The 22,800-nt window shown below is 47.1% G+C and overlaps 1 protein-coding gene across 3 annotated transcripts in view; it reads right to left on the reverse strand.

Moving 5' to 3' along the window:
- The window catches only part of RNASET2 (ribonuclease T2), a 206,181-nt gene that overhangs the window by 145,557 nt on the left and 37,824 nt on the right, over window positions 1–22,800 (reverse strand). Inside the window, exons 1-2 of one of the 3 annotated variants that reach the window (XM_063917597.1) lie at window positions 21,537–21,705; window positions 13,734–13,824 (exon numbers count right to left, since the gene is read on the reverse strand). The exons of 1 other annotated variant lie outside the window; for it this stretch is intronic. The gene's annotated coding sequence lies outside the window, so the exon portion shown is untranslated. Of the gene's footprint in view, window positions 1–13,733; window positions 13,825–21,536; window positions 21,706–22,800 lie in introns of those variants that run through there. One more of the 3 variants, XM_063917596.1, reaches the window with a different exon arrangement.

The following is a 22,800-nucleotide window of genomic DNA, read 5'->3' on the forward strand; positions in this document are numbered from 1 at the left end:
CCTGTTCTATCCCTGGACTGTGCTTTGTCCAATCTCTGATGTAATAAAGACACATTTGCATTTAAAACATTTAACATATCCAACCAATCAGGTGTCGGCGTTGCCGACGGAGACACCACAATCATCTGCTCCACCTCCTCCTTAGATGAGCCTTCCGCTTCAGACATGCCGACACACGTGTACCGACACCCCCACACACTCAGGGATATATCTATATGGAGACAGTTCCCCAATAAGGCCCTTTGGAGAGGCAGAGCGAGAGTATGCCAGCACACACCCAGCGCCACCTGACACTGGAAACAAAATTCCCAGATAAAACAGCGCTTTTATATAAATATATATATATATATATATATATATACACACACTCACTGCGCCAATTAAGAGTGCCCCCCCCCCTCTTTTTTGCCCTCTGTCACCGTGTTCAGCAGGGGAGAGTCCGGGGAGCCAGCTTCTCTGCAGTGTGCTGTGGAGAAAATGGCGCTGGTTAGTGCTGGAGGATCAAGCTCCGCCCCCTCAGCGGCGGGCTTCGGTCCCGCTCAAATTTCCAATACTGGCGGGGGATTATATAATATACTGCCTCCGCAGCCTATATATATGTTAGCCAGTCCCTAGAGGTTTATTATTGCTGCCCAGGGCGCCCCCCCTGCGCCCTGCACCCTTCAGTGCCCGCTGTGTGTGTGTGTTGTGTGTAGGAGCAATGGCGCACAGCGTTACCGCTGCGTGTAACCTCAGAGAAGATCTGAAGTCTTCTGCCGCCTTTGAAGTCTTCTTTCTTCTTATACTCACCCGCTTCTATCTTCCGGCTCTGTAAGGAGGACGGCGGCACGGCTCCGGGACGAACGGCGAGGGTGAGACCTGCGTTCCGACCCTCTGGAGCTAATGGTGTCCAGTAGCCTAAGAAGCAGAGCCTATCATTTAAGTAGGTCTGCTTCTCTCTCTCCTCAGTCCCACGATGCAGGGAGCCTGTTGCCAGCAGTGCTCCCTGAAAATAAAAAACCTAACAAAATTATTTTTCAGAGAAACTCAGGAGAGCTCCCCTGTAGTGCACCCAGTCTCCTCTGGGCACAGGATCTAACTGAGGTCTGGAGGAGGGGCATAGAAGGAGGAGCCAGTGCACACCCATCTAAAGTTCTTTATAGTGCCCATGTCTCCTGCGGAGCCCGTCTATACCCCATGGTCCTTACGGAGTCCCCAGCATCCTCTAGGACGTAAGAGAAATGTACCATCCACTAGAATTTCTACAGGTACACAAAATTAAGCAAGTCGTTTCAGGTTCCCAGCCATGTAAAATACATCAACAATAAAAAGACTTTTAGATAGAACTCAATTTTCTTGAATAAACTGCGCCCGGCATAAGAATGTCTCAGACACTTCGGTCCAAGCTTTGATACGATTCAGTCGCAGCTGTCCAGCATTTTTTTTTATACTGCGCTGGAACTGCATTGAGTATGTACTGTACAAATATGCTGCTGCGGCTCCAGTTGCAGTATGGAGAAAGCCACAGCCTGGCTGCTAGGGGGCGGCAACAGGGAGGAACATGTAAAATACAGGTGTGTTGCTGGCATTTTAGGGGTGTGCCGAAGCCAGCTACTGTGTTGTTGGATGTACTGTGCAACTTTAGGGTTCCACAGATGTCCGATGTGATGGCACATGTGATGGTCTTGATGGTGATCAAATGCTGCATCTTCAGAAATAAGGGGTTATTCAGAGTTGTTAGGAAACCAACAAAAGTTAGCAATTGGGCAAAACCATGCTGCACTGCAGGTGGGGCAGATGTAAGATGTGCAGCGAGATTTAGATTTGGGAGGGTTATAATGTTCCTGTGCATGGTAAATACTGCCAGCTTTATCTTTACACTGCAATTTAGATTTCAGTCTGAACACACCACACCCAAATCTAACTCTCTCTGCACGTGTTATGGGGGTCATTCAGAGTTGTTCGCTCGCAAGCTGCTTTTAGCAGCTTTACACACGCTAAGCCGCCGCCTACTGGGAGTGAATCTTAGCTTATCAAAATTGCGAACGAAAGATTCGCAATATTGCGAAAATACTTCTCTGTGCTGTTTCTGAGTAGCTCGAGACTTACTCTTCCAGTGCGATCAGTTCAGTGCTTGTCGTTCCTGGTTTGACGTCACAAACACACCCAGCGTTCGCCCAGACACTCCTCCGTTTCTCCAGCCACTCCCGCGTTTTTCCCAGAAACGGTAGCGTTTTTTCGCGCACACCCATAAAACGTCCAATTTCCGCCCAGAAACACCCACTTCCTGTCAATCACATTACGATCACCAGAACGAAGAAAAAACCTCGTAATGCCGTGCGTAAAATTCCTAACTGCATAGCAAGTTTACTTGGCACAGTCGCACTGCGGACATTGCGCATGCGCATTAGCGACTAATCGCTCCGTTGCGAGAAAAAAATAACGAGCGAACAACTCAGAATGACCCCCTATATCCGCCCCCCCTGCTTTTTTGGTTTACTAACGACTCTAACCCCCTTAAGCAGCAGATCTGAGAAGCAGACAGTGGGTTACTCAGATTTGAGCTTTTAATTTGCATCCACTGCATAGGCACACAAAAAAAAAAAAAGGAAAAAATTATTTATTTTAAGGTAAAAATGTTGGGTCCTCTGGTACACCCTTTCCAATGAATAATCATATACTTGAAGGTATTCAAATAGCATACTTTGGCCATTGATGACAAGTAATTTTTCAGGTGATTTTCTGTAAAAAGCAGAAAGATGGGATGAATTCTAAAAGATGTATTTTGGGGTACAGATAGGAAGTTAGTTTTGTAATGGGCGTTACAAGCATCACTACCAATAATTTTGAAGCTTGCTTAACAATAAAAAAATCACATTTATAGACATTGGGGTCTGTTTACTAAGCCTTGGATGGAGATGAAGTGGACGGAGATAAAGTACCAGCCAATCAGCTCCTAACTGTCATTTTTCAACCCCAGCCTGTAACATGGCAGTTAGGATCTGATTGGCTGGTACTTTATCTCTGATACTTTATCTCCATCCAAGGCTTAGTAAATAGACCCCATTGTTCTGTTCCACAAAATATTCTAGAGGCTTTAATTTGGAAAAAAAAACACTTATTTTTCCATCCTTTGTAAATAAAAAAGGAAAAAGCAGCCATCTGCTCAAATACTTTGCTTATGGCTACTAATAGCCTTCTATCTAATGTTATTTGGCAGTTGTATGGCATCCAGAAAGCTGTTCCACCTTTTTCATGCACTTCTGTCCAGGTCACCTATTGTAGAATCACCGCAAAAAGCTTTTCTAACTGAACAGCGCCATGGGAGCACACAGGCTGAAAATAGCCCACTTTATGCTTGTAACTAGGGTGGCCAATCCCGGGATTTAGGCCAAAAATCGTCTGGGATTCAATACCGGGATTGGAAGCTCCAATCACGGGGATTTCGGGATCAGGCGGTCCTTTGTTTTTTTAATGCCTGGCAGCATTGAGCTTCCTCAGGAGGTTCAGACGCTGCCCGGGTCCCTCCTCCTGGCTCCCCCTGCGCAGCGTGATGTGAAGTCAGAGGTCATGCTGCGCAGCAATCCGCCCGCCACAGAGACCTCACCGCACTGGAGGAAGTTACCCACCCGCCCTCCCAGGGACCATAGTAGTAAGTTGTGTGTGCAGTGCGGGGTGGTGCGGGGCGTTTACACAGGAAACAAACCAATCCCGGGTATCCCGGGATTGACCATTTTTCAATCCAGATACCCGGGATTGAAAAAATGGCTCGGGATTGGCCACCCTACTTGTAACATTTACCCGTTGGAAAATCTTAACTGAACACAGGTAACTGAAGCGCCCCTATCTGGACATGCAGACTTGTATCACCGAGATACACAAGAACCGAATGCCTTTGCAGAAGAATCCATGTCTGACCAATATAAAGGCCCTGACTGTCTCATCAAGAATCAGCATCAGCTTTTACTCTATGCCTCAAATTAACTGCCATCCAGGGGGTTGTCATGCAAAACTTGTCCTCCTCTGCCTCCATTTCTTCTTTGCTCCCTTCAATCAATTAGACCTCTCTTGGTTTTCCTCCTCCTATATCTGTAACGGATCCTTCTCCATCACAACATCCACCTCCTCTTCCTCCCCTCTTATGACACCATCACATCTACCTCTCCCTCATCTCTTGCATTTCTTTGTAACCGCTATCTCCTCTTGAATTTCTCTACATTTTTCTCAAGCTTAATATGTCTATGACTGAGCACTACCTTCCCTCCTTCACTTGTCTCCACCGCTCCCTCATTGTTGACAACACCATCATCTCCTTAGTTTACCAAGTCCTCTGCCTGGGAATAACCCATGAAAAACTAAAATCACATTCACCCCCAACTAAATGGAACATCTCTATTTCCTCTCCCTCCCCACAACCAAAACATTTATATATTACCCCATAATTGCTCATCTTGACTATTGCAAACTTCTCCTTTCTGGCCTTTTCCTCAACCACCTGCCTTCCCGTTAATAATTTCTTTACGCTACCACCATTCTGTTTGTGCAACCCTCCACTGTATCCCCATCTCAAACAGTTAAATGCCTCACCGTTTTCGTCACTCTGGTGGCGTGCCCAGTGCTCCCAGAGATAGTGGGGTTCCCCCGGCTCTTCCTGTATTGTGAAGATACCATGTGTATGACACGGAATCTATTAACCCGCTGCTCTGCAGTGGTCTGTGAGTGCTCAAACCAACCCCCTCCCCAGAACACTGTGGCCCACGGGTGGGGCAGTCCCCGAAAAGCTGGACTGTCCTGACAAAGCTGGCCACTTGGGTGGTATGCTATTGGAGCTCTGCTCTATCTGATCTTCCCTCCTACATCCTCAACCTCTTGTATCTCCCCAATGTACCCACCCCCTTCCTTACAGAATGTAAGCTCCAATGAGCAGGGCATTCTTTTTTATTTCATTCCTCTCCTTATAGTCACTATTTCAGCCAACTGATATATGCTATAATTATGCCAACACTTGTAACCATGTTTATATGCTATCTGGTTTTATTCTGTTTACCATGTTTTGCATTTTTGATCTGTCTAGAGCTGCAGAAATTGGTGTTGACTCATAAATTAATGCTATTAATAATAATTTAAGAGAATAAAAAGGATCCCATGCTGTCTTCCTCCAGAATAAAATCAGCTGTTCATGTCACCCACTAGACAAACAGCAATATTTGCAAATTAAACACTAACTTATCCATCACAGTAGGAAGAGTCTTTCCTTTTTTTAATTGCCATTTTATTACAGTAAAGGGGGGTACTCACGGAGAGATCCATGCTTAAAATCTAAGCAATCTGACTAGATTGCTTAGATTTTAAGCACAGTGTAACTCCCACAGCAATAGCGATGCCCGGCCCCGCACATCGTTATCGCTGGTGCTAGATTGGCCTGCATGCCAATCTAGCACGTCGCTCATTTCACCCGCTGGGTGAAATGAGCGGCCCCCGTCCTCCCCCGCATCGCTCAGCACACATCGCGCTGTGCTGAGCGGCGGGAGACCACTCAGCACACATCTCTGCCGTCTATATGGGCCTTTACACAACAACATACAGCCAAGTTTTCAGCACAATTAAGGCAGCTCTCATGACAGTTATTACTTCTCCGTGCCACTACAGATGCTCTGATAAACAACTGAAACTGCAGCCATTTGACTTGCAGTGACATTACTGACACTGCTCACATGTATGAATCCACCAATTTACAGTGTCCTTCTGTAGAACAAGTCTTCCAAGCTAACAGGTAAATCAAATATCAAATCTGTCAGGCTTCAATGTAGGCATGCTGATTTTCATTACCAGAAAATGATAGCAGTCATTTTCTAACAACACCAAAACCATAACGGAGCATGATGAAACTAGGCTGTCTTGTCTAGGTCTGAAAAATGGAATCCTGTCTAGTTAGGCCACTTACATGTGTGGCCAAATGGATATGATGTGGTTTCACTTGTTTGTGGCCAAATAATGCTTCTGTTGATCCTCCAAATCAATGTTTCTCAACTCCAGTCCTCAAATAGGTCATGTTTTCTAGATTTCTTTAATCACAGAGGTGAGTTAACCTATTTTGCTGGGTCAGTAATTGTCCCAGCTTTTTCCACAGTCAAAAACCTTGAAAACGTGACCTGTGGTAGATACTTCTGCTATTTATAATGCATATAAGAAGATGTGCTATGTTGGATAGAAAACTTTGTAATAAGCACACGCAATTTTTACATACTTGTGGGTTTTTCATATTTTAAATTCTTGCAAAACAAAGATAAACAAATAAATCACTGATATTATATACAAAGTATGGAAAACTACTACAATATAACAGTCACAAAAGCGGTATATACCGGAGGGATGCTTGGAATCAACCTTGCCTTGAATATATCAAATTACATTAATACAGTGGTTCTCAAACCGTGTGCCGTGGCACCCTGGGGTGCATCAGGACACTTGCACGGGTGCCCTGGGTTAGTGGTCCAGGGCCAATTAAAAATATTTTTATGGTAAATGTAATAGTCAAAACCAGTGCTGGTGGCTGTCAATCATAAAATATGTGGACAAACAGAAGCAAATTTTGTCCCTCACCACTCAACTGAACCTAAGGATGACATATAAACACAATTTACCTAATTTACATAGTAACTAGTTTCTGAGGTTGAAAAAAAAAAAAATTGTCCATCGAGTTCAACCTGTTAGTGATCTCCTACAATGTAATAATTTTAAGACTAATTTTAACTGTGGTGAATGTTTAGCCATTATGTCTATTCCTTTTTTTTTATTTTATTATTTATTCCTTACTATAGTTCATGATTTACCACCCATAACCCTGTATATCCTTATCCATTAAGAATTTATCTAGCCCATTCTTAAAAGTAATGACCGAGTCATCCATTACTACTTTCTCAGGGACTTCCAAATACGTATTGTCCTTACGGTGTGTCACAATCCTGACTGTAGGTTTCATATTTGGTGACTTACCCCTGCCATCTGTCCCGGATCCTGTGTCTTTTTACTCACTGAGTTAAACAGCTTGTCAGCACTGAGTTTTCCTGAGTTCTCTGCCTGAAAGGTAATAGTTAATTAGCTCCACCTGTGGTGATCTCCTGTGTGAGGCTGAATTCAGTAATCTGAAGTTTAGGCCTAAAAGCCAGCATCCTATGTTTTGCAGAAGTTCAGGCTTCAGTGTTCTCTCGGCCTGCTAGGCCTCACTCTACATCACAGCCCAGTCTAGAGTACTCACATGACAGGGACTGACCCAGAGTTGTCCAATCCTCTGCCAGCCTGAGTCTCTCTGCATCACCTAACCCTGCTCACCAATCACCAAGGACCAGGAAGTATAAGTCGGGAGACTGAGTTGGAAACTGGGCCAGTTCCTCGTGTCACACACAGCTCTGTGTGAGCTTTGAAGATGAGCTCCCTAAAGGTAACCTTTGTACTTTAGTTCCTGTGAAAACTCTGTTCCTTTGTTACCCCGTTTGGTTTACATTTGTGTTGCTACTGATGTTCACTATTTCCACGAGTCTCAACGTAAAACCACAGCTGCCGTGTTTCACCTTTACTGCTGTTGTAGTTGTGCTCTCCAGAGCTCCCGTATCCCTGTGGCTTCCGTGCCTCCGAGCACCTCCGTGCCTCCGAGCACTTCAGCGCCTCCAAGCACCTCAGTGCCTCCAGGCACTTCTGCACCTACAAGCACCTCGGTGCCTCCAAGCACCTCAGTGCCTCCAGGCACTTCTGCACTTACAAACACTTCTGCACTTACAAGCACCTCAGTGCCTCCAAGCACCTCAGTGCCTCCAAGCACCTCAGTGTCTCCAAGCACTTCTGCACCTACAAACACTCAGTGCCTCCAGGCACTTCTGCACCTCAGTGCCTCCAAACACCCAGTGCTCACAAGCGTAGTTGGTGTCTCCAGCATCCGGTACTCCTTCATTCATTCCTCAGCATCTTTTCTAGTTCTGTCTTTCAGGAGACCTCCAGCATCCATACGTGCCTCCTGTCTGCCGACCAAATCCTGCATGAGGAAAACCTAGATTCGGCCATCTCTGCTGCGGTCCAGCAGCGGTTCCTCTTCCCGGTCACCGGAAGAAACCCCGAGTCCTCAACACTCCCAAACCAGGTCAGTGATAGTATTCACATAGTCCTCCAGTTGCCCGCACAGACTTCACTAACACCGGGTTCACAAAACCACAGTCATGACACGGTGAAGAAACCTTTTAGTCTTTGTGTGTGAAATCTCCTCTTCTCTAACCTAAGCGGGTGTCTGCGTGTCCTTTGTGATGATCTTACCCAAAACAAACCTCCGCTAGCTCTGTGTATTGACCCTTTATATATTGTAAATATTAATTTAATATTTCAAAATTTCTCAATATGAAACTTTTGGCCTAGGGGTGCCATGATTTAAAAAACTGTATTAATAAATTAGTACATTTCCCTCACCACACTAGCCTTTTGTTACTCTCTTTACTATGTTGTATAGCATTGCTCTTCAGAGACTAAATAGAAAAGAAAGTGAACATCTTGGAGGGTAGAACAGGGGGATCCAGTCAGGATCCCGGCAGTCGGAACACTGATGCCGGAATCCCGACAGTGCCAGAATCCCAACATGGATTGAAATGCCGGCGCCGGGATCCCGTACACGGAATCCCAATCGAGGTCTGCCAGGAGGAGGCGAGGGTTAGATGGGGGGGGAGGGGAGGGGTATTTGGTGGTTAGGTTCGGCTGTGGGGAGGGGAAGGGGGGGTTAGGGCTAGGCACCACCGGGGAGGGTTAGGGTCAGGCTGCGGGAAAGGAGGGTTAGGGAGGTTAGGGGTACTTTATTACCAAATATGTGTTGTAATCCCAATGCCACTGTCGGTATTTTGTCGGCATTTCAAGCGCGGGTTCCAATGTATAGATAGTTAAAAGATATATACAGTCAAAAGGCCAACTGTCAAAAGGTCAACACATTTTTTTTGTGTGTATTTTTCATGCTCTTACAACTTTTGCCTTATTTACTATCCATGTCACAAACTATTACCTTTAGTCACCTTGTGGCGAGCAAAAGTGGAGTGAACCACTGAGCACGCAAGGGGACACATTTCAACAAATATGGGTAAAAAAAAGGATTAAAAAACACAAAAAAAGTTTGTTGACCTTCTGACCCCATCAACCATATGGGGTTGACCTAATGACTGTCTATCTTTTAACGGTCTAACTTCTATACCACACTCCTCAATCGCCAGGATCCCGATACCATCCCATAACATTAGTATAGAAAAATACTTTGTAATATTGCTGTCAGGTGCCATTTTTACAGAGGCATGATTTCTGCTGATCCCAGCATGTCTGGGTTTGGAAGGGAACTAGTAACAAACATTCACCACTTCCTTCTTTTTATGCCGATAACAGTAATTTCTAGTCACGAGAAAAAGAGGTTTTAGGTAAATATGTTAAGTAATGGCATGTGATACTGCTGCCTAGCATAGACCATCTGCATAACCAAATTACAATGTTCAAATAAACTTGCCCATGTCTCACCCGGGTATTGGAAACGGGTCCTTCCCGGATGGGACCCAGCATTGGACCTTACACACCGCCATCCCGACCTGGCAATATGCCGGGTCGGGTTGGCATACGGGGGTTGGGGACGGAGCCAGCATCCGGGGTGGGTGCGGAGGCTGCGCTGCAAGAAGACATCATCTCCGCGCCACCTCTCCCTATGCAGTGAACCGGTACCATGTCGCATCGACCCAGGTAACCCGTTCACACTGCATCTGACCCGGGAATAACCCTTCTTATAACCCGGTTGAATTACCGGGTCAGGTGACCCGAGATTTCTGGCGTGACCCTTTCACACCACACAGTGACTCAAACCGGGTTGATACCGGGTTATTTGTGCGGTGTGAAAACAGTATAAAACGTGTAAATAGGAAAAGCCAATTAACTGTGTTATCCTGTTATAGTTAAAATTTCCATAGCTAGCAGTACAGATAGCAATTAGTTCAATTGTTAACCTCATTCCGGGGGTCAGTTAATTTTATTTATTATGCAGAGCGGAATTATGGGGGGGCACAGAGAGCAAGTTACCTGGGCCCCCCTCTCTCAGGGGGCACCCCAATCCTTTAATCACAGCTGCAGTGCTAGAGAAGAGGGAGGTGGAGTCTGAGCAGGGGCGGAACTGCACGGCACTACAGTCAGTGCCAGCAGTGACGAAAGAGAGTAGGGAAGGAGACCTGACTATCTAGCAAGCAGACTAGTATATGGCAAGAGTGACTCAGGTAAAAGGAACGATCTCTGGGCCTAATTCAGACCTGATCGCTGCTGTGCGTTTTCGCACAGCAGCCGATCAGGTCTGGACTGCTCCGACGCATGCCAGACAGCCGACGGCCATCTCAGCCCTGCGTTCGCCTCTGCCTGATTGACAGGCAGAGGCGGTCGCTGGGCAGAAGGGGGCGGCCCAGCGGCATTTAGCCGATGTTTTAAGGGCGCGGTCTGGGCAACGCAGGCGTGCCCGGACTGTGTGGGCCGCGGTGGCTGCGTGACATCACACACAACCGCTGCGACCCGGACAGCGACGGGTAGCTACCTGCCAGCGCGCAAGAGCTGTGCAGGTAGGGAGCTACTCATTGAGTACAAAAGCATCGCCGCTGTACAATGCTTTTGTACTTGTGCGGCGGGGTAGGGTCAGACAAGCGGGGCGGACTAGCCCTGTGCTGGGCGTTTCCCTGCATGTCAGGGAAGCTGATCGTAGATGTGCTAAATTTAGCACATCTACGATCAGGTCTGAATTAGGCCCACTGTCTCTATGTGTGTGACTATGTATGTATGTATGTATGTATGTATGTATGTATGTATCTATCTTTCTATCTATGACCAGTTTTCCGCGATACGCATGCATGTGCATACAGTATATTCACACACGCGGCCTACAGACATTACTTTGCCTCAATGCGGGTGCGAATAGTCACAGCCAGGTACCTGCAGCTGTCGAAATCGATACATTGCCCTGCATATCGACATGCTATCTTGTAGACAGCAGCACCGATATAGACAGGGAAGCTATGTACTGCCCACCGGCACGTTCATACATGGGAGAGAAGCGGTATCAGCATCAGCTCATACCAACCAATCAGCTCCTAACTGTCATTTTTCAAACACAGCCTGCAGCGTGAAAGTTAGGAGCTGGTTGGTTGGTATTTTATCACTGTGCAATTTATCACTCTCAAAGGCTTGATAAATCTGGGCCATTATGCCTATTCATAAAAAATTAAGGTGGGAAAGGCACCAGGAACAGAGGGGACCTGGGGGTGAGGTTTCTGCTGTCACTGTGTGTTCAACTCCATAGTCATCAATGGAGGGCCAGGCATGCTGGGTCATGTGGTGCCACTGAACTATGTATTACTATATCACCTCTCCTGCTCCATCCACCTTCCACCCTGCACTGTGCTCATCATCTCACATGTCTTATATTACTCATCATGTGGCATAATAGGAGTTTGGTCCCTACTGTGTGGCATATTGTTAATTTGGGCCCTACTGTGTAGCATCATATTGTGGGGCACATTTTGAATTGGGGGCAGGTATGAGCATGTGGCAGAATCTGGTGATCATTGAAGGGGCATTTGTCTGATGGGATGTGGGGAGGTTGAGAGGCATTGAAGGGGCACATGAGGGGGTTTATACAAGTTTTTTTTTATATTTTGTTGATTGTTCACAAAAATTGGTAAAGCCCTGAGCTACATACAAAGAGGGGTATTCATAATTCTTGTGACATAAAGCTGAGGGGATTCAGACATATTGTACTAGCAGTGCAAATGAGCATATGATGGAAGGGGTTTGGTATGCGTGACCGGCGGTCACCATGCCGCCGCCGGGGGGAAGGGGGGGCAAGCGCAACAAGCCCCATGAGGACTCACTGTGCTTGCCGCTGCAGACTCGGAGGTTCGCTGCGACTGCCACAGGTTCTATTCCCACAAGTGGGAATAATCCCTGCTAGTCGGCATTGCAACTGTCTGGATTGTAAGTGGGCGGGATGTAGGGGGAGGTATTGTGACCGGCGGTCTCCTGACCACCGGTCAGGTAACGACATCCCGATAGAAGATGTAGCTACGCACAATGTACTAGCAGAACTACAAATACAGTATGTATGATTAGACCACCATGGCCATGCAATGAAAGAGTATAAGTTATATATCCATAACAGCAGCAATGCCTATAACTATGCCATCAAAAATGATTGTCATTAATCTAACAAAGATAAGCCTGAACATACTGCAAATCACCTCATACTTTAATTTTGTGTTCGACGTTAATACATTTATATATTTCTCTGTATTATCAGGTTCGGGCCGACCATTACACGGAGCACACAGCTGCGTAGAGCGCCACACTGTTCAGGGCGCTGTGGCTGTATTCTACATACACCTGCCGTTAACCCAGCTCCCAGGACACCACTGGCAGAGTGGACACTGGGCACTCCACGCATCCAGGGCTGAGGAACACTGCCTCAGTCACCCACTATCTCCCTATCACCCCTGCCTCCCCCAGTCACCCACTATCTCCCCCAGTCACCCAAAATCTCCCTGTCACCCCTGCCTCCCCAATCACCCACTATCTCCCTGTCACCCTGCCTCCCCCAGTCACCCACTATCTAATTGTCACCCCTGCCTCTCCAGTCACCCACTATCTAATTGTTACCCCTGCCTCACCATCAAGGGACGCCAACATTTATATTTGTTTACCAAATAAATTAGCTTGGGACGGTCCTATGTATAACTCATAACTTTAATGATTTATCTATAAACTAACTAAAACAATTCCTACAGTTTGTGGTTTAAACACAAACAGTAGGGGCACACGTACAGAAGTTTTGTCTAAAGAGCAAGCAGAAAATGCACCTCTGGAAAAAAAATGCAGAGCCGGCTGTACACGCAAGATACACCAAGCTCGTCAATAGCAGCACGTGCGCCATTTACAGTACCTCTGGAGACAATGGGCCTAATTCAGACCTGATCACAGCAGCAACATTTTTGTCTAATGGGCAAAACCATGTTCAGTGCAGGTGGGGCAGATATAACATGTGCAGAGAAAGTTAGATTTGGGTGGGGTGTGTTCAAACTGAAATATAAGTTGCAGTGTAAAAAGAAAGCAGACAGTATTTACCTTGCACAGAAACAAAATAACCCACCCAAATATAAAGGGCCCCATACACTACAACGATATGTCTGAGGCTGAAGTCGGAGGCGATTTCCCTTGAACTGCCCGGCAGCTTCCCGGGCGGCAGGATCACATATGATACATCGTATGCTGCCCTTTTGCATACGATGTATCATATGCGATCCCAGCCATGCCTGAAGGGTCGGACATGATCGTTAGTGCAGCACACTAAATCCAGGGGATCCGATCCGATGCTCACTGGAACGCGTATCGGATCGGAAACAGCTCCAAAATGCCAGATTTCATCTGATAAATCGTCCCGAATGCCCAAAATCAGATGAAATCGGGCATTTCCGTTCTGGTGTATGGGGCCCTTAACTCTCTGCACATGTTATGTCTGCCCCACCTGCAGTGCACATGGTTTTGCCCATTAGAGAAAGATTTTGCTGCTGCAATCAGGTCTGAATTAGGCCCTATAGGTGTGGCTTTTCAATGATTGGAGTAAAAGCTAAAAACACAGTACACGCCTGGACAGCATCATGCATGGTGTGATAATTAGCATTAGTGCCTCAAAGCACTGACGTCTTGGGTTCAACTCCTACCGTAACTGCGAAACTTGAGCCTGAATATCCCCCTAAAAGTTCCCGCTGTAAGGTCACAATTTCCCAAATTATGGGGGAGGTGTTTTCAAACCTTGGAGAAAGATAAAGTGAAGGGATATAAAGTACCAACCAACAAGCTTCTAATAACAATTTTACAGCAATTGTTTTGTTTGAACAATGATAGAAACTGATTGGTACCAGCCAATCAGCTCCTAACTGCCATGTTACAGGCTGGGTTTGAAAAATGACAGTTAGGAGCTGATTGGCTGGTACTTTATCACCTTCCACTTTATCACTTCACCAGGCTTCATAAATCTGCCCCTATATATCTCCAATACCCCTATGTATCAAACTTTTTATCCATACAATTATGTAAAAACTGACGCTTCTGCATAATTTTATGGTTGGTGACTATGTACTAATAGCATAATGTAAGAGATTTCACAGAAATCTCTTGCAGAATGCTAATTAGCACTATAGATCGCAGTCCCCAGTATTATGAATGGGAACAACAATCTGACCCCTTTGTACTAAACCCTGAAAAGCAAAGCCTCATCATTTTACACCATCTTCAGATGGTGTAAACTCATTTTAGCCTATGGAGGCATATTAGCAGAAGCGAGATCTTTCAATCCCCATCCCACAGCTTTGTCCTGTGCCGGCACAGATCCCAGAAACGGACACGGGGGGAGATGTACTAAGCCTGAAAAGTGATAAATATCACTGTGATAAAGCACCAGCCAATCGGCTCCTAACTGCCATGTCACAGGCTGTGTTTGAAAAATGACAGTTAGGAGCCGATTGGCTGGTGCTTTATCACAGTGATATTTATCACTTTTCAAGCTTAGTACATCTGGCCCACTGTGTGCAAGCGCAATTGTGAAAAACTCGTCCAAAACGCCAGGGTAGCAACTCACAGGGACAGAGCCATAACTAGACATTTTGGTGCCCAGTGCCAGAAATAGAATTGGTGCCTATCCCCATATTTAAAAGGGACTGTATGCACCAAAGGCACACGGCAAAAAATAAGAATTTACTTACCGATAATTCTATTTCTCATAGTCCGTAGTGGATGCTGGGGACTCCGAAAGGACCATGGGGAATAGCGGCTCCGCAGGAGACTGGGCACAAAGTAAAAGCTTTAGGACTAGCTGGTGTGCACTGGCTCCTCCCCCTATGACCCTCCTCCAAGCCTCAGTTAGGATACTGTGCCCGGACGAGCTTACACAATAAGGAAGGATTTTGAATCCCGGGTAAGACTCATACCAGCCACACCAATCACACCGTACAACTTGTGATCTGAACCCAGTTAACAGCATGATAACAGAAGGAGCCTCTGAAAAGATGGCTCACAACAACAATAACCCGATTTTTGTAACAATAACTATGTACAAGTAATGCAGACAATCCGCACTTGGGATGGGCGCCCAGCATCCACTACGGACTATGAGAAATAGAATTATCGGTAAGTAAATTCTTATTTTCTCTAACGTCCTAGTGGATGCTGGGGACTCCGAAAGGACCATGGGGATTATACCAAAGCTCCCAAACGGGCGGGAGAGTGCGGATGACTCTGCAGCACCGAATGAGAGAACTCCAGGTCCTCCTCAGCCAGGGTATCAAATTTGTAGAATTTAGCAAACGTGTTTGCCCCTGACCAAGTAGCTGCTCGGCAAAGTTGTAAAGCCGAGACCCCTCGGGCAGCCGCCCAAGATGAGCCCCCTTTCCGTGTGGAATGGCTTTTACAGATTTTGGCTGTGGCAGGCCTGCCACAGAATGTGTAAGCTGAATTGTACTACAAATCCAACGAGCAATCGTCTGCTTAGAAGCAGGAGCACCCAGCTTGTTGGGTGCATACAGGATAAACAGCGAATCAGATTTTCTGACTCCAGCCGTCCTGGAAACATATATTTTCAGGGCCCTGACTACGTCCAGCAACTTGGAATCCTCCAAGTCCCTAGTAGCCGCAGGCACCACAATAGGCTGGTTTAAGTGAAATGCTGAAACCACCTTAGGGAGAAATTGAGGACGAGTCCTCAATTCTGCCCTGTCCGTATGAAAAATTAGGTAAGGGCTTTTATAGGATAAAGCCGCCAATTCTGAGACACGCCTGGCTGAAGCCAGGGCTAACAGCATTACCACTTTCCATGTGAGATATTTTAAGTCCACAGTGGTGAGTGGTTCAAACCAATGTGATTTTAGGAATCCCAAAACTACATTGAGATCCCAAGGTGCCACTGGAGGCACAAAAGGAGGCTGTATATGCAGTACTCCCTTGACAAACGTCTGAACTTCAGGAACAGAAGCCAGTTCTTTTTGGAAGAATATTGACAGGGCCGAAATTTGAACCTTAATGGACCCTAATTTGAGGCCCATAGACAGTCCTGTTTGCAGGAAATGCAGGAAACGACCCAGTTGAAATTCCTCTGTAGGGGCCTTCCTGGCCTCGCACCACGCAACATATTTACGCCAAATACGGTGATAATGTTGTATGGTTACATCCTTCCTGGCTTTGATCAGGGTAGGGATGACTTCATCCGGAATGCCTTTTTCCTTCAGGATCCGGCGTTCAACCGCCATGCCGTCAAACGCAGCCGCGGTAAGTCTTGGAACAGACATGGTCCCTGCTGGAGCAGGTCCTTTCTTAGAGGTAGAGGCCACGGGTCTTCCGTGAGCATCTCTTGAATTTCCGGGTACCAAGTCCTTCTTGGCCAATCCGGAGCCACGAGTATAGTCTTTACTCCTCTCCTTCTTATGATTCTCAGTACTTTTGGTATGAGAGGAAGAGGAGGGAACACATACACTGACTGGTACACCCACGGTGTTACCAGAGCGTCCACAGCTATTGCCTGAGGGTCCCTTGACCTGGCGCAATATCTGTCCAGTTTTTTGTTGAGGCGGGACGCCATCATGTCCACCTTTGGTTTTTCCCAACGGTTCACAATCATGTGGAAGACTTCTGGGTGAAGTCCCCACTCCCCCGGGTGAAGATCGTGTCTGCTGAGGAAGTCTGCTTCCCAGTTGTCCACTCCCGGAATGAACACTGCTGACAGTGCTATCACATGATTCTCCGCCCAGCGAAGAATCCTTGCCACTTCCATCATTGCCCTCTTGCTTCTTGTGCCGCCCTGTCTGTTTACGTGGGCGACTGCCGTGATGTTGTCCGACTGGATCAACACCGGCTGACCCTGAAGCAGAGGTCTTGCCTGACTTAGGGCATTGTAAATGGCCCTTAGTTCCAGGATATTTATGTGAAGTGACGTTTCCATGCTTGACCACAAGCCCTGGAAATTTCTTCCCTGTGTGACTGCTCCCCAGCCTCTCAGGCTGGCATCCGTGGTCACCAGGACCCAATCCTGAATGCCGAATCTGCGGCCCTCTAGGAGATGAGCACTCTGTAACCACCACAGGAGAGACACCCTTGTCCTTGGAGACAGGGTTATCCGCTGATGCATTTGAAGATGCGATCCGGACCATTTGTCCAGCAGATCCCACTGAAAAGTTCTTGCGTGGAATCTGCCGAATGGAATCGCTTCGTAAGAAGCCACCATCTTTCCCAGGACCCTTGTGCATTGATGTACTGACACTTGGCCTGGTCTTAGGAGGTTCCTGACTAGGTCGGATAACTCCTTGGCTTTCTCCTCCGGGAGAAACACCTTTTTCCGTACTGTGTCCAGAATCATCCCTAGGAACAGCAGACGTGTCGTCGGAATCAGCTGCGATTTTGGAATATTTAGAATCCATCCGTGCTGTCGTAGTACTACTTGAGATAGTGCTACTCCGACCTCTAACTGTTCTCTGGACCTTGCCCTTATCAGGAGATCGTCCAAGTAAGGGATAATTAAGACGCCTTTTCTTCGAAGAAGAATCATCATTTCGGCTATTACCTTGGTAAAGACCCGGGGTGCCGTGGACAATCCAAACGGCAGCGTCTGAAACTGATAGTGACAGTTCTGTACCACAAACCTGAGGTACCCTTGGTGAGAAGGGCAAATTGGGACATGGAGGTAAGCATCCTTGATGTCCAGAGACACCATATAGGCCCCTTCTTCCAGGTTCGCTATCACTGCTCTGAGTGACTCCATCTTGAACTTGAACCTTTTTATGTAAGTGTTCAAGGATTTCAGATTTAAAATGGGTCTCACTGAGCCGTCCGGCTTCGGTACCACAAACAGCGTGGAATAATACCCCTTTCCCTGTTGTAGGAGGGGTACCTTGATTATCACCTGCTGGGAATACAGCTTGTGAATGGCTTCCAATACCGCCTCCCTGTCGGGGGGGAGACGTTGGTAAAGCAGACTTCAGGAACCGGCGAGGGGGAGACGTCTCGAATTCCAATTTGTACCCCTGAGATACTACCTGCAGGATCCAGGGGTCCACTTGCGAGTGAGCCCACTGCGCGCTGAAATTCTTGAGACGGGCCCCCACCGTGCCTGAGTCCGCTTGTAAGGCCCCAGCGTCATGCTGAGGACTTGGCAGAAGCGGGGGAGGGCTTCTGTTCGTGGGAAGAGGCTGTCTGCTGCAGTCTTTTTCCCCTTCCTCTGCCCCGGGGCAGATATGAGTGGCCTTTTGCCCGCTTGCCCTTATGGGGACGAAAGGACTGAGCCTGAAAAGACGGTATCTTTTTCTGCTGCGAGGTGACTTGGGGTAAAAAGGTGGATTTTCCAGCCGTTGCCGTGGCCACCAGGTCCGATAGACCGACCCCAAATAACTCCTCCCCTTTATACGGCAATACTTCCATATGCCGTTTGGAATCCGCATCCCCTGACCACTGTCGCGTCCATAATCCTCTTCTGGCAGAAATGGACATCGCACTTACTCTTGATGCCAGAGTGCAAATATCCCTCTGTGCATCTCGCATATATAGAAATGCATCCTTTAAATGCTCTATAGTCAATAATATATTGTCCCTGTCCAGGGTATCAATATTTTCAGTCAGGGAATCCGACCAAGCCACCTCAGCACTGCACATCCAGGCTGAGGCGATTGCTGGTCGCAGTATAATACCAGTATGTGTGTATATACTTTTAAGGATATTTTCCAGCTTCCTATCAGCTGGTTCCTTGAGGGCGGCCGTATCAGGGGACGGTAACGCCACTTGTTTTGATAAGCGTGTGAGCGCCTTATCTACGCTAGGGGGTGTTTCCCAACGCGCCCTAACCTCTGGCGGGAAAGGGTATAATGACAATAATTTTTTAGAAATTAGCAGTTTTTTATCGGGGGAAACCCACGCTTCATCACACACCTCATTTAATTCATCTGATTCAGGAAAAACTACGGGTAGTTTTTTCACACCCCACATAATACCCTTTTTTGTGGTACTTGTAGTATCAGAAATGTTCAAAACCTCCTTCATTGCCGTGATCATGTAACGTGTGGCCCTACTGGAAAATACGTTTGTTTCCTCACCGTCGACACTGGAGTCAGTGTCCGTGTCAGTGTCTGTATCGACCTGAGGTAACGGGCGTTTTATAGCCCCTGACGGTGTTTGAGACGCCTGTACAGGTATTAACTGATTTGCCGGCTGTCTCATGTCGTCAACAGTCTTTTGTAAAGTGCCGACACTATCACGTAATTCTTTCCATAAGACCATCCAGTCAGGTGTCGACTCCCTAGGGGGTGACATCACTAACACAGGCAATTGCTCCGCCTCCACACCATTTTCCTCCTCATACATGTCGACACAGCGTACCGACACACAGCACACACACAGGGAATGCTCTGATAGAGGACAGGACCCCACTAGCCCTTTGGGGAGACAGAGGGAGAGTTTGCCAGCACACACCAGAGCGCTATATATATACAGGGATAACCTTATATAAGTGTTTTTCCCTAATATAGCTGCTGTATATATTAATATGCCAATTTAGTGCCCCCCCTCTCTTGTTTTACCCTGTTTCTGTAGTGCAGGACTGCAGGGGAGAGTCAGGGAGCCTTCCTCCAACGGAGCTGTGAGGAAAAAATGGCGCTTGTGTGCTGAGGAGATAGGCTCCGCCCCCTTCTCGGCGGCCTTTCTCCCGCTTTTTTGTGGAAAACTGGCAGGGGTTAAATACATCCATATAGCCCAGGAGCTATATGTGATGTATTTTTAGCCATTTAAGGTATTTTCATTGCGTCCCAGGGCGCCCCGCCCCCAGCGCCCTGCACCCTCAGTGACCGGAGTGTGAAGTGTGCTGAGAGCAATGGCGCACAGCTGCGGTGCTGTGCGCTACCTTATTGAAGACAGGACGTCTTCTGCCGCCGATTTTCCGGACCTCTTCACTCTTCTGGCTCTGTAAGGGGGCCGGCGGCGCGGCTCCGGGACCCATCCATGGCTGGGCCTGTGATCGTCCCTCTGGAGCTAATGTCCAGTAGCCTAAGAAGCCCAATCCACTCTGCACGCAGGTGAGTTCGCTTCTTCTCCCCTTAGTCCCTCGATGCAGTGAGCCTGTTGCCAGCAGGTCTCACTGAAAATAAAAAAACCTATTTAAACTTTTACTCTAAGCAGCTCAGGAGAGCCACCTAGATTGCACCCTTCTCGTTCTGGCACAAAATCTTAACTGAGGCTTGGAGGAGGGTCATAGGGGGAGGAGCCAGTGCACACCAGCTAGTCCTAAAGCTTTTACTTTGTGCCCAGTCTCCTGCGGAGCCGCTATTCCCCATGGTCCTTTCGGAGTCCCCAGCATCCACTAGGACGTTAGAGAAATATAGGGGTATGGCTTAATGGGGATAGGGCGTGGTCACAAAATAATATCAATGCATATTACGCAGCGCAGTCTCCATTATTCAAATTATGCCACAGTAGGGCCACTTATACACATCACGCCAGGCAGATCGACCTTTTACACATCAGGCCAGGCAGATCGATCTTTTACACATCACGCCAGGCAGAGCCCCCTTTTACACATCACGCCAGGCAGAGCCCCCTTTTACACATCACGCCATGCAGAGCCCCCTTTTACACATCACGCCATGCAGAGCCCCCTTTTACACATCACGCCATGCAGAGCCCCCTTTTACACATCATGCCATGCAGAGCCCCCTTTTACACATCACGCCATGCAGAGCCCCCTTTTACACATCACGCCATGCAGAGCCCCCTTTTACACATCACGCCAGGCAGAGCCCCCTTTTACAAGTGAGAAAGAGAGAGTGAGTTTGTGTGTGTTTTATACTTACAGTACGTTTGGTCCTGAGCAGCAGCTGCCTACCCACCAGCCTCCTTCCGCCCAAACGCTGCAGCTCTGCCGACACAGAAGGTGAAGCCGGGTCCCGAGCGTGCCGAAGCATAGCCATAGAGGAAGTTGCAGCAGCGGACGGACGCTACCACTTTGTCTTTGGCAGCTGGAGCGCGGCCGTGCAGGTGTTGCCACCGGCCCTGCGCCCACAGTGCATATGCAATGTGTGCCAGGCACCGTTGGCCCACCGCTAGTTAAGGCCCTACGCAGGGACAGCAGTTATCACTACCATTGTCCCTGCCAGTTTCCCTAAGTACATAGCAGGGAGATTTTCATTAAAAATGAAAATATCCACTGTGATACAGTGTTTATAATTGCACCAGTGCTGCAATTATTAATACATATGCCGCTAAATCTGTTAAATCTCTCCCTAATCTCCCAATTTTCAAGTCTGTCTGTACTGTTAAAAGTTGCAATGCATCCTCGTCTAATAGCGGCCAATATAGCAAAACGATTAAGCGCTTACTGACAGCAACATTACACGTCCATAGGGGTCGCTGCGATTACCAAATGAAAATAACAGGCTGCCCTTATGTTATAAAGGAGGGAAAGCACATCGGGATAAAAACGCAATTGTTCTACTCACTACTCGTCCGACAATCCCACGACACAGGTTCCACACGGCAGACTGAAAATGCTATTAAATCACACTTATTGATAGCACCACGGCAGGAAGTCCCAGAAAACAAAACTGGCACCACCCAGTCTCTGACACCAGCAGGAGTCACTCCGCTTCCTCCTTTCGGTTTTCATCAGGTGACAAGTGGTGTTGATTCCCAGTTCTGCATGCCATGCTGCCACCTAGTGCTTTGTATAAATCATAGCATCATTAGATAGAACTGTATGCTGGTATATGGGCTGAAACACGAATCGCATATTCTTGGCGTTTATATGAGTAGGAGTTCCATAATTTGGAAATAAAATATGTAAATAAAAATGAGCAGAAATCAATTAGGCTCGAGTTTGATCCCCCCAAGGTGAATACACAGTGAATGCGCATTGAGAATTACGTTTAAAATTAAATTCCAAACTCGCAATTGTTTTTCAGAGTAAATTCTCCTGTTTTTGTTTGTACCCCCTGAGCAGGTGAAAAGGTAGGGAAAATATTTTAAAAATGTAGTCGGGACACCACCCCTAATGACTAATTAGACATGTAATAGTTTTCAATTAACTTATTTAGGCCAATAATTACATGTCATTTTTGGGGTGAAAAAAAAATGAATGGCTCAAATTACCCCAAAATCAACTTTTTCATTAGTTTATGCAGCCACACATAAATGAAAGTATTTATTTCAATTAAAAATAATAGCTTTCATGAAAACTGAAAAAAATAATAATTGATTAATGGCCTCAAAGAACCTCATACTTGCCTACTTTTGTGCTGCTCCCTCCGGGAAGGATTAGCCTAGTCACATAGGAGGTGGGCGTGGAGGAGGCAGTAAGAGGAGGGCGTGGTGACACGATTGCATCATCGTAGCCCCGCCCACACCACTTTACAAATACCACATTACCGGCATTGTAAAGCAGGGGCCGGGTTAAGATGACGCAATTTAGCGCAAATCGTGTCATTGCCCCGCCTGCTTCTCTTCTGTGACCGGATGCCACGGGGAGCGAGTGGCTGGGCGCAGGGGTGCAGCGGGATGCGGGAGGCTTGCCAGCTTCCCTGGGGGGGCTGGGAGTGCCACCTGGTTTTTGGGAGCCTCCTGGCGTTTCCGGGATTGTAGGCAAGTATGAATGACCCCAAATCATCTTTTTTCTACTTTTTTTTTTTTTTGCATTTTTCATGTAATTCCTTCATAAGTAAACATAATTCATAAGCTAATTTTTTTTTAAATGCACAAATCAGCCAT

This window comes from Pseudophryne corroboree, chromosome 4 (genome assembly GCF_028390025.1).
Source record: "Pseudophryne corroboree isolate aPseCor3 chromosome 4, aPseCor3.hap2, whole genome shotgun sequence".
Taxonomy (NCBI): Eukaryota; Metazoa; Chordata; class Amphibia; order Anura; family Myobatrachidae; genus Pseudophryne; species Pseudophryne corroboree.